At 46.1% G+C, this 12539-nt stretch overlaps 1 protein-coding gene and 1 long non-coding RNA gene across 4 annotated transcripts in view; both read left to right on the top strand.

Moving 5' to 3' along the window:
* Nucleotides 1-12539, top strand: part of NHS (NHS actin remodeling regulator) — a 251881-nt gene that overhangs the window by 85752 nt on the left and 153590 nt on the right. The gene's annotated exons all lie outside the window — the stretch shown is intronic.
* The window catches only part of LOC136786747 (uncharacterized), a 132510-nt gene that overhangs the window by 85130 nt on the left and 34841 nt on the right, over nucleotides 1-12539 (top strand). Inside the window, exon 2 of the long non-coding RNA XR_010826238.1 lies at nucleotides 1-12539. This exon is cut by the window's left edge and continues 40094 nt beyond it; it is cut by the window's right edge and continues 34841 nt beyond it. This is a non-coding gene — a long non-coding RNA (uncharacterized lncRNA).

Raw genomic sequence — 12539 nt, 5'->3', positions numbered from 1 at the left:
TTTCCTGAAATGTTGACCGATGCATCTGTAGTCTTTTTGCTTTGTCTTTCTTTTTACAGCAGGGAAAAATACAGGTGAGTAGAAATTTTTGTTAATGTAACTCTCAGACTTGTTCGGCTCACAGGTATTTTATCACAATAAAATGCCAGTAGAGTGAACCAAGTCTGTGCTGTCTTTTGCTAATGGGTATGCTATCTATGCTGGAGAGACTTGCACATCTAACTATACTTCCACTGAAGGCTAAGCATGATGAGAGGACAAACCATGAACTCGCTATCCTAGAACACGCCACACAGAAAATAAGCATAATGAGCTGCAGAATAATCAAATAAAATCTCCTTTCTGAGTCCCCGCCATCTTCATTTGCTTTGATCTTGGATAACTATTGAGGAGTCAATAGAGATAAATGTGGTTTTTTTCAGGCTGGCTTCATCCTGTTAAAGCCACTGGACAAAGTAGTTGCTGGTGAATGGTTTTGTTTTCAATACAGAGCAGTGTAGTCTTCGCACTAAATAGAAGACTGCACTAGGTAGGGTTGGTGAATTAACTTCATACTGCTCTTGTTCGCTCTGTCTTGCTCACGCCATCTCCATCTCCTTCCCCATCCCCATCCATAGCCTCTCTGTGTTCATTGCACTGCAGTGAAACTCTATTTTTAATGAGACTCCCTGGTTGTGCATTGCCTTGCCTGCTCCTGCAGTGGACAGAGTGAGTCAGAAACCAGCTCACAGCAGGTAGCAACTGGACAGTGAAACGAATGAAATGAACGAACTTTCATGAAAGTGAGATTTTTTTTTTCTGCAGAAATGGTTCACCTGGTTTCCATGTGTCCAAACAGCTGAAATTTCTGTGTGATCTCCTGCATCACTTTCCCTGGGCAGTTTACAGATGGCTTATCTTCCCCTTTGCATTGGCTTTAATCCCCACTGCCTGTCTACTTTGTTTACTTCCACTGCACTGTATTGTTGTTTTACCTACGTATGCTTAAAGCACTACCTGACTTATTTTTCCAGAGGATCTCTTTTATGTCATGGGTATTACTACGGATTCAAATGGACTTGCCTTCACATCCAAATGCATACTTCTTTCTGCATGCTTTCATATTTTAGGTAAATGCTCTACTTAAACGTACAATTAGTTTAATCTTTTTAGCCTTGTAATCGTTCCCATCATCTGTGGTGAAAGTTATCTGTTACATATGAGTTTGTGAGGTGGGTAGAAGTTTGTACTTCTCACTGTGTTTGTTGTCATTAGTGCCTCTGTGTACAGCTTGAGGTTTGTGTGGTGGGATGTACATCTGTGCATGTGAGATACTTGTATCACACGTGTTTATAATTACCTTGCAATACTTTCCTGTGTTTCTGCACCAGTGGAATAAATTGCATTTACTTTGCAGCTCTGACCTTCTCGCCTGCACTCTGCTCACTATAATCTTACTCTGCAGGAATTGCTTTGAACACCTCAATTCAATAATGCTGTTTTTATACAGCACACTATTTTCTCATAAAAATAACCTACTATAAAGATACTTTTCTTTTTTCCCTTCTACCATCTCTTGCAGCCTCCGCTGAGTCACAGCAAGGAATGAATGTTATGCTGATCTAAAACTTAAGTGCTACAGGCTTAGGACTGTATTTATTAAGAGCAGATTATCTCATGAATCAGCTAGACCAGAAGATGTTTCAGCTAAGTCCTTGAAAGCTTTCTTTTACAACTGGAAGGAATACTGAAATTTTATCACACCTAAGAAAGAAAAGGATGATGTGGTTCAGGATGGAGGATAAAAATGATTTGTGCTACTAGAGAAAAGGAAACTAAGGCAAAGGACAAGGCAAAGTGGGAGGCAAGCTGATGAGCCAGGTTGCCTCTCTTCCTTTCTCTTCCTCTTGTTCATTCCTTACCACAGGGACAATGGCAAAATTGCCGCTTTGGGCCTTACTCAAACTACCTCACTTCTATGAGCATCCCCATGAGAGGCACCTACAGCTTTTATTTTCTAGAACTTTATGTGTGTTTTTTTCTCCTAATTGTCTGTTAGGGACCCAGTCCAAGAAGTTGGAGTACAATGTAATTGCATCCAGTAAAAGATAGCTTGTGCAATGGTTACTTCAGAAAACTTCTATCTTAATTTGGATGTTAAAACATTTGGTTACAAGCTCATGTTGGAATGGTGTGTGTAGATCTGTCATGCAGACATTAGCAGGAAACAGTGCACATCTTGATGTGCATTCCACTTTGGACACTTGCTGGTTTTCTATGATTGAGCTAAATACTACGGTGAGTTCAATTAAAGTCATACAATTTATGATATTTTAAAATGGTTATGACTGGCATGCACAGCAATGTTTTGTGAGCATATTTTTGAGCAGAGCTAGCAGCTGACGGTGGCTGTTTTGGTGCAATAAAACAGGAAGCACTGGACAGGAGGTCTCGCATCCTCCCTCCTCCCCTCAACACTGTGAATTTAGTTTGGTGGCGCAGGAATGCAGCAGTAAAGTCACAGGTTGGATCAAGTGTATCAAGAGTCAGCCTCCTAGTGTCTTCATGGTTTCTTTTGTGCTCCCAAAAGGTTAAGACAACTCTTCCCAGAATGCACAGGCAGGAGTTAGAGTGTGGCTAGCTTTCCACAGTGATGGAGAACCATGGGATGTGCCCTGAGCAGACCTAGAGAGGTAGGAGACAAAGCTAAGAAGACACCATGTGTTTGTTTATGTCCAATCTGGGCGGACTTAGGTCCTCCTAACTTTTGTGCTAGTTCTGCACTAAGCTCTGAAACGTGATTTGACTGAGGGCAAGTCTGATTGCCCTGGCTTTGTAATTAAGACTTAGCCCATCCGCCTCTGCCTAAGAGTAACTGCATCAATAGCACTGCAACCAATCTGCGCACAGGACTGTTTCCAGAGGAGTGATGTGGCTCTGCTGGTTCACATTTGTTCCAAAAACAGCACTGGGTTAACTTTGTACTGGCAGGCTTCATGCAGGATCAAGTGTCATCCGTCCTCCCGCAGCTGGCGGAAGGCCAGCATAAACTCCATATCATGTGCTCCAGCTAATTCATCTTAAATGTGATTATGCGCCCTGGGCTGATCCAGATCAAATGTGTACTGAGACCAAAGAGCCAGGATTAATGGTTGTGGAGACATGACCTGAATTCAGCCAAGGAGGAGAAAGCTGCGATAGCCTGGTGGCTCGCACCTCCCCTGGGCAGCACGGAGCTGCTCGGCCTTTGGTTCCCCAGGGAGTGGGGCCAGGAGAGGGAAAGGGCCGGACGTACTGCTCATGGTGAAGGCCTTTCATGGTGATGTTGACATTTTGTTCCTCTCCAAAGACACCTGTGTTTATTCTCCTCCTTTGAAGTATTTAACTGCACACGTGAAGAGCGATAAGGGAATTGGGAGATCTCTCTGTAAAATACTGGCTTTTGTTTTGCTTTAGTCTCTCCAGATCTGATGAGTAAGTTAGGCCTTCCCGTTGCCAGGATAAGCCTGATGCTCTCTTAAATCCTTAACTTAGGAAACTGTGGCCCAGCAGAGCTTCCATGTGCTTCTCCCTTTGACGGGGGTGGCAGGTGGGGCTGCCGATGTTCTCCCAGCACATCTCCATGCAGGAATGCGGGACGGTCTCCCTGAACCTCCCACCCACCACACCGCAGGCATCTCTGTCAGAAAGCCCTGGCAGAGCCGCTCTCTGCTCTCCGGCCTCATGGTTCACGTTTGTCACGGGCACTGGGGATGGATCAGTCTTTGGGCGGGGGGCTGTCAGGACGCTGCTTCTCCTGACAGGTCACTGCCAGGAGGACAGGAGGAGGAGGATTTGTAGGTCTGATCCCCGTAACCTCAGGGACCTTTTGACTGCAGAGCCATTGCAAGACAGAAAGTTAACATCAGGTGTTCCCCAGGCGAAAGGAAAAGCTCTGGTGTTTTTGCTGGCTTTACAAAGACTACAATGATAGGGAGCGTGCAGCGATGATCTCCTATCACCTTACAATCCAAACACAACCGCCCAGACGTCAGTGTTGTAAACTGAAGCTCTGATGGTGGCTGAAGAGAGACCAAGGATGCTTGAGCTCAGTGTGGAAAACAGGAGGCAGATTTTCAGTGAGGTACCTGTTTCAGAAACGTGGTGGTGTGCTTCACCAGCCTCTGAATCTCAGGCTCTCCACCAGCCTGACCCTTTTGCCAAGAGCCTCATGCCACCTTTAACTCCTCCTCCTTTCTTGTATCAAGCCATCTGCAGTAAAATCCATGCTCAGGCTCCCATCTTCTGTCCAGAACTGTCCCACTCCCCTAAAACCTACCTCTGTTCTTCCCCAGTGGTGGTTCTTTCTTCTCCTTCTCTATAACCACATTGCCATCCTCTTCACATGGCTCCTTCTGTTTCACCAGTGCATGTTCAAGCCCCCATGTCCCCGGTTTACACCTAAGGGCATGCTTCTCTTCCATGCTGTCCTCTGGTTCATTTGCTCCACCAGTGCTGGTCACCTTGCCTGGAGATTTTTCATTTTTTTCATCAAACGTACTTTAGATCTGAAATCTGCAGTTGGTGTGTAAGTAAAATCTTTTCCCAGCCTTGAAGACATTTCTTAACCGTGTTTTCCACATAGAATTACGTAGCTGAGAACCACTGGATAAGAAGAGTCAGCACTTTGTAATAATATTTCAAGTATACAAATTGGAAGCATTTGCTTGCATCTTTCGTACCGTACCTTTGCATATTACTTTGGCAGACAGTGATGAAATACTTAGATCACAAACTCCCCCAGGCAGAGAGCAGGTCCTCCTGTCTGCCTTGTACCTGGCACTGGTGCAGTTATCCCATCAGCTTCTTATGGTGGTAATTGGACCTGGAAATGGAGGGATTTTTCCCATATAAAGTTTGTGAGGTTTTGATGAAGTATTTTCCCCAACACCTCAATATCTTGCTTCTGAAACGCTGCCAGGATACTTCATGAGTTTTATAGCTGATACATGCTTCAGGCTTCCACTCTTTGCTTTAGCCTGGTCTAACCAATGTCTCCCTGTGGGAAGAGGACACGGTGCATCCTGGACAGGCACCTAATGTGGGGCTGTGAAGGGTGCAGGACATGGCCCTGGGGCAACAGCACGAGCAACACATGAGCATCATTTAACACCTGCACTGTATGGGGTTTAGAGCACTGAGGTTTTGCAGTAGCAAAGAGAGATTTGGTAGGAAGTACTCCTTCAGTAGAAACCCATTTTTTGCATAGCTGTTTTCCAGAGGAGAGATTTCTATCAGTCCTTGTAATAGTATAATAGCGGAACCCTGGGCTGCTGCTGTGTTTTAAACATCCAGGATCTTTGGAGTCATGTTGAAGGCTGTACATACAGCTGTAAATGTTGAGGACTGCACACCTCTTACTGTACGCAGTGGGGGTGCAAGGGTATCTTCAGGGAAAGTACAGGAGGTCTGCTTCTGTTAATTAGAAACAAAAGCAAAGGAGGTTTGGAAATTCATTCCATCTTCATATTTCAAACCTGCTTTTACTGGGAAACACCATCTCACAGTGTTGGAGGTTGCTGGCACAAACCACCTCCCTCTCCTATCTCTAATGCTGACAGATGAGATACGGTTTCATTTTTGAAAAAAAATACTTAAAAAACACTGAAAATAACTGTGTATGCAACTGCCAGTGGGCAAATTTAAAGTAGTGGATTGCTCTTCAGTATTAATCATGTTAATTTATGGCTAAATGCGACTCATTTGATTACTTATGAAAATCAAAGCTGAGTGATTTTCTACACTATATATAGGGAGAGGGCAATGTGTGTGTATGTGCGTGTGTGTTCATTATCGAAAGAGGGAGTGACTTCACCAATCACATCCCTTTGCTGCCTTTTATCCTTGCAACCTATGGAACAAGAATTAATACAAAATCATTTTTCGGTACTTTAAAACTTTTTTTATTTATTATTATTCAGGAGTGCCTGTCCCAGCAGTTGGCTTCCTTTTTCCTGGGGATTTCTCAACCCAAGATGTCTGACAGGGCTCCAGGAGGTTTCACGTTCAGCATTTTGATGATTTCCCATGTTCCATTCTTTATTTTTGGAAATTATCACAAGAATAGCTTGAACCAGTTTGACCTGTTTGTGCATCTCATAGCACAATGGGGCTCTAATTGAGGCATCTCACATTACTGAATGGGTGCCATTATTATTTGAAAGCAAGTAGGTACCTATTAGGAATATTTATTCCCTGTCTTCTATCAAGAAAGCAATTTTCTAAAGAGAGTCATGTTTTTGTCTAATTTAGGGTATTGATTACCTACTGCTTTGAAATAAAAGGAGATTTATATGCTCTGCAGCTAGATAATCTGCACAGGACTGTAATGGGTGTAAGATTGAGCCCCTAGGCTGGGAGCCAAGAAGAGAGAGGATGTTTCGCAGCTTGGCTCTACCTTTCTCACATGATTCATAGGATGCTATTTAAACCTCTTTGTACCTCTGCTCACTTCTCAATTTCACAAAACTCTCTTAAGGGCTTGTAATCGTTGTAATTTTGGGGACGCTGAGCTCCCTGGCTCACGGGGTCTGCAGGAACATTGGCCATGATGTGTAGCCAATGTGCAGAAGAGTGGCTCTTCTTCTCTGCTGTCGGCCCCAGATACTCGTAATTCATGCCTATGTCACCTGAGCTTCATTTAACTTTTTTTTTTAAAATGTTTTTAAAATTTTGAATAATTTTGAAATCTTTTGAGTCTTTTTATTGATCCACAGTGAAATTAAGTAGAAAAATTTTTATGAAACATGGAAATACAAGAGTAGTGGCAAAGGAACCTGCATGCTCCATAGCCACAGTCGTGGTTTCCTAAAGCTCCCATCAAGAGGAAAAGGAGTGTTTAATACAGGGACACATTTGGTGGAATGTGTAGGCAGCAAAATGAAAAAAAAAAGAGCAGTTAAAAAAAAAAAAGGCGGGGGAGTGAATTTTCATGCTTTCAAACAGATGCAGAATAAAGGGCTTGAGAGGATGGATGCTGAAGGATTTAAAATCCCTGTCACTGTGTCAGTAGGTGTGTTTTGCTCCACTTAGGCTGAGCGAGTCTGAAGGAAGTACTGAGTAATGTTTTCCTGTTAGTGGTATTTGCAGGGATGGAGGTGAAGGAGAATCGTCACCCAGGCTGTTCCTGAAGCTGCAATACCATGTTTTGTGTTGGCGTGAGCAGAGACTGTGCGTTCTGCACTTCCCCCAAAATGCCTACTCGTTGCTTAAAGATCACCTGTGCTGAAAAGACGAGTTCCCCAGCTCGTAGTACGCACTGTCAAGATCTTGCCCTACCCCTTTTTGTTTGTGTATTGTGCACCGCGGCTTTCCCTCAGTGGAGGACAGGAGCGCAGCCTTCCAGAGAGAGAGACCAAATGGAGAAATGAGCAAATCACTCTCCAAGCAATGGCTGATGAATATAAACGGGGTGCAAAGGGGACATGAGAAGTAGAGAAGGGCACATTTCCTTCTGCTGTATGTTTTTGTAGCCCCGCTGACTTCAGCTGATCATTGGCACCCATCCGGGACGCGGGTGTGAGGTTTTGGGGTACCCCAGCACAAGGGCAAGGTCCCGCCCGAGGGGCTCCCCGCAGCCTGGTCAGTTCGTTTTAGGAAATTGAGGTGGTTGCCTGGACATGTTGGTAACCCCGAGCTTGTTGCCTGCCCGCAGCTCACTGCTGCTGCTAACGGTTTGGACATCACACGCTGCAAACCTGTGGCCAGCATCTTCTGTGTTACTTTAAGGGAAATCACCTCTGGGGGGTTATTGTGCCGGCATAAACCTGGTGGGGGTTCTGGGAGTGATGGGGCTTTAAAATGAGATAAATGAGGATGTCGCTTGAGTTCAGCATTTTGCAGAGTTATCGGAGATTAATGATTTATTTCAAATTCCTGACATAGTTCTCACTCAGATGCTGGCTGCATGTGCTAATCCTCCTGGTGGTAAGAAAATCTGGAAAATAGAAATACTAAAGTTTGAAAAGGCAGAACATAAATTAAGGTCTCCTCAAAACAATTTTCCAAACTTCTTTTTTATTTTAATTGAGATTTTAAAACTACTCCTACCCCTGCTTGAAGTGGAAGGCATGGGTTTTGGGTTGCCTGGGGCAGTTAGTGCTGCACAGCCTATGTGTTTTGATATTTCCAACCATTACTTGCTATGTGTATGCATAAGTGTGTTAATTAGGTTATATTATGAGTGTATAGATACTACGCTGTATTTATGGAGTACTAATCTAACAAACACTAATCCCCAGAATACAGGAATATAGGAAAAAGTGGTACATTTTTGTACCACTGGTAAGACTGGTTGAAATGATCTGCCCCCAAAGCGATGACGGAGTTGGAACTTGAACTGTTATTATTATCATTCTTCAAAACCTCTCTCCAACTGGGATTTATCTTTCTCCTATGTGCCTCTTACAATGATCTGAAACTCCCATTTGTTTTAACTTCCTTGCTTTCCCTGTCTTCATGCGTCTCCCCTTGAAAGAGCTGTCATAATCTGTTGAGTGAAAACTCAATTTTGGATAATAATGCTTACAGATGATTGTTCTTACAGGCTTTGTGACGGGTTTCTCAAAATGCTGGGGTAATTCTTGACTGGGGTGCTTAGGTTTCACGTTTGCTTTCCTGCTCGTCACTCAGGGAGTGCACATATGCACCTTTTTGCTTTTTTCCCCCAAATATTTCCAAAATAGTACGTGGCCCCTAGCCCACAGCAAGGTGTCGGTGTGTTTGCACCCAGTGGAGCTGCAATTTGCACAATTTGTGTCACACCGGTGTTTTGTGATTAATAACCTGCAGTTGCTGCTGATTTGGGGATGTCTTTGGAGGGGATGGGATGGGTTGCTTGTCTTTGCCACTGCTGACGGTTTAGATGTTGCAAGGGTAGGTTTTTGCCAGTGGAAGTGTGTTGGTGGTTCGATGGTATTTGTTTGGGCCGTATCTCACCTGATCAGGTGTTAGTTTTCTGCATGAGCTGTCATACCCTTCAAATGGGGATTAGCCTCGCAGGGGTAAGCCTCGCAGCAATACTGGAGATGCTTAATTACTTTATGTTTGTACAGAGCATAAAGAGAGTAAAACAACGTACAAAAGTGGTTTTTTTTCTCCAAATTTTACAGCTCTATTCTTCCCTGAAATTCCCTGCTTAATGATTAGGGCAGCTCCTGCACAGTAGAAATGTTTCCTCTGCCACGGTTACAGCAGCTCAAGTGAGTTCATAATTCATGGAGCCACGACCCACACTGGACATGCAAAAACAGAAACTGTCTGAGGTTGAAAAAGCTTTTCATTTTTTAAAAATATGATTCAAACTGTGTTTTTGCTTAAAGGACGTTTGCCCTTTTTACATCCAGTGCATTGATTATATATTTCTGAAGAGCAGCTCTACCCTTTCAGTTGGAATGACCTTTATTTTATATTTAAATGCAACAGCAAAACAAGGAGGAGAAAGGAGTGATGTGAATTCTTCTTCAGAGTCTGTTCGCTCGCTCTCCTTCTGCACACGAATGCAAAATGGCAGCTGCCATGGCAGCGCAGCCAAGAGTCCCCGGTTAAAAATGCCATCCTTACACAAGAAGCCCTGGCAGCTCTAAGCCACAAAAACCCAACATCTGACAAATGGAAAGGGACAAAATCGGGTCGCGGAGGCAGCGCGTGGATTTTGCCCTTGCATTGCATCTTTGATCAGCGGGTTTCGAGTCATGGTACAGACGTGGTCCTGCCTGCCCCGTGAAGTGGGAAGGGGCAGCGAGGAGCCTGGGGGCAAGGGGGACAGGGCAGCTGCCTTTTTGGGTGCAGCGCCTGCTTTAGGAGGAGATGTGAAGAAATTCAGGCCCTGCTCAAACGGCAGGTGGGATTTCTGTAGGCACAGGTAATTAACTGCTCCAGAATTAATGCTCCTCGGTGCTACAGAAAGTGCCCTAGGATTTTAATTGAGGCTATCAGTCAGCACGCTCGTAGGGCCACGCTCAGTTCTGCAGCCTGCCCCGTGTGGCAGTGGAAGTGGTTATGGTTATGAATTCATGGAGAGCCTGCATTTCTCTTCTACCGCATGGTAGAAAGGCCGAGGAGAAACATCTCATCCCTGCCAAGGGGTGGCCTGCAGGGACATCTCCCAGGCGGGAGCAGGGAGCCCGGGTGAGCACCACAACCTGTCCTGGGGCAGCCAAGCGCCCTGCTTTTGCTCTGCCCTGTGAGAGCAGAGCCGTAGGGAGGGCACTCAGACACCCCGGCTGAATAAAGCCCGCGTGTAGCTGAGGAGAAGGAATGCAAAATGGCAAGCTAGCACGCTAGGAAGCCAGCAGGCAGCTCTGCCGAGGTCTTTTCATCTTCCTGCTGATTTATGTGGTGCAGAAAGGTAAAGCGTGTTTGCGTTTTTGCAGCGCCGCGTTCCCAGGCGCCCTCACGGTGAGCCTCTGCCTGCCCGAGGTCCCTGCCGCTGCCCTCCCCACTTGCTCCACTCACTTCAGGGGATTTCTGGGCTGTTTCTGCATGAATTCTGGTGCCTGGTGCAGTCCCGGCGCTGTAACCCTGGAGTCACAGCAATGGACATATTTTGCATTCCTAAATTAGGGCCGGCGATTCGCCATTTCTGTTTTCTGCCATTTTACCATTCAGCCTGGAAGTGCTAGGGCATCACCCCAAATTAAATTCGGATACATGCACACACATGCGTGCAGACACGTGTGTAGCTGTACATAAGCACGTTGAATTTTACACCAGCTTCGCACTGTGCACCTGAGCCATCGGCGCCCTCCCGCTCTTCGATTCTTATTGATGGGCAGCTCAGAGCTGTGCAGCTTGGGGGCAGGAAGGCTTGTGCCTGCCAAAGGAGAGTGCCCAATTCAAAATGGAAGCACAGATCAACCCCGAGGTCTATTTTTCAAGCTTAGCAGGTTTCTCGAACGAGATACGGCGATGCCAGTTGCCGTTGCAGAGTATCTTTCATGTGCTCTTACAGAAATCCGTGCCTCATCTGTGCGACAGGGTGGGACAGCACCTGCAGGCTTTCCTGCCAGCCAAAGACTGGTGTCAGCCCTTGGGAAGTCAGTATACTGGCCGGGGATGAATATCATTAAATGCCTTTACAGGAAAGTCACTTAATGCCTTTTGTCTCCGAAACTCCCATTAATCTCTGCTCAGATTCCCTCCATTCCTCCTGCCACACCTGGCTTTTAAAAGCAAAACACCCTTGGTCGCCGCTAAGCATAAAGGAAGAGACATGAAAGAGGAGCTATAATTGCTTTCCTAGGAGCGTTTCTTCTCCCCCGCCCCTCTTCCTGCTGTTTGGTCACCTTTATTTTTCCCTCTTTCCCCGAGGTTTGATGTCTTTGCTCATCATTTCAGCTGTCAGCAGTACACAGCGAGCGTTTCGGAGCAGGGACGCTGGGCCTGGGTTTGATCTCATTTTCAGGGATATAAATGGAGCTACTCGGGTTCTGTTGGTGTAACTGGGAGCAGAAGCTGGCCCTCCTTTTAAGTATCAGGAAAATGCCACCCACTGGTGGCATTTTATAAGGGTTTTTTACTTTCCTGGAGAGAAAGAGTGAGCCCGGTGCATTTGCTGGTTAGCACGTGTGCGTGCGTGCCTTTGTCTGCCCTCCTCGCCCTCATTTTATTCCTCTCTACTCTGTGGCATTTGGTTTAGGATTAAGCATAATTTACTTCCACCACAGTGCAAACTAATTACCAGAAAAATCATTTTTTCTAATTCTCTTTCCTTCTTCCTTTTTTTTTTTTCTTTTCCTTTTTTTCTCCCCGTTTTGCAATCCTTTCTCAAGGATGCAGTTCCCTGCCCAGAGGTCACCTTGTCCTGCAGGAGGAGCACCTGGGGGGCTGAAACCCACCCAAGGCAGCCGGCGGTGATCTGCGGGGCACCCTCGGTAGGTAATAGGGCCGGGGCAGCTCGATGCCAGCTCCCCTTGGCTTCCCCCGCTGCGGGGAGCGTGTCGAGGCGGGGGACCGTGCATTCCGGCGGCCGAAGGGCGCTGCGCCTGGATGCGCCTCGACAGCCTGATGGCTCCTGAGAAACCACGGCAAGGCAGCACGCATTGACAGCCCCGAGTGCGCCCTGGCTCCTGCTGGCAGCGGGTTCAACCCCAGGTTTGGGGGAAGCAGCACGGAGGCTCCGAGCTGAGCTGGGCACCATCAGGGAGGCTGAGGAACAAGCATGGAGAAGGTGCGGTGATGTCGGACGAGGTGTGGGTCTCACTCGTCTCTGCTGCAGCTCTTGGGTCTCACTCATCTCTGCTGCCACTCATACAGCCGTACCACAAATGGATGCTACTTTAAGGTGGAAATGCCCGAAAAGGGAGGTCAGAGGCTGACACAAGGAAATCATTTCTGGCAACTGATTTTGAGGAGGGAGTGCTCCTTGTGCTGTTCTCAAAGGCTATTTACAAACAGAAGAAATGGCAAAAATAATGTTAAAATCCCTGCCACTTTTTGCATTTCAAGCTTCAATTTGAGTGTGAAAGAGTGGGGCCAGTTCTGGTTCTTGACCTGTACGTGCCGTGCTTAATTCTCTGTGG

This window comes from Anser cygnoides, chromosome 1, assembly GCF_040182565.1.
Source record: "Anser cygnoides isolate HZ-2024a breed goose chromosome 1, Taihu_goose_T2T_genome, whole genome shotgun sequence".
Lineage (NCBI taxonomy): Eukaryota > Metazoa > Chordata > Aves > Anseriformes > Anatidae > Anser > Anser cygnoides.
This window is presented reverse-complemented; position numbering and strand designations above follow the sequence as displayed.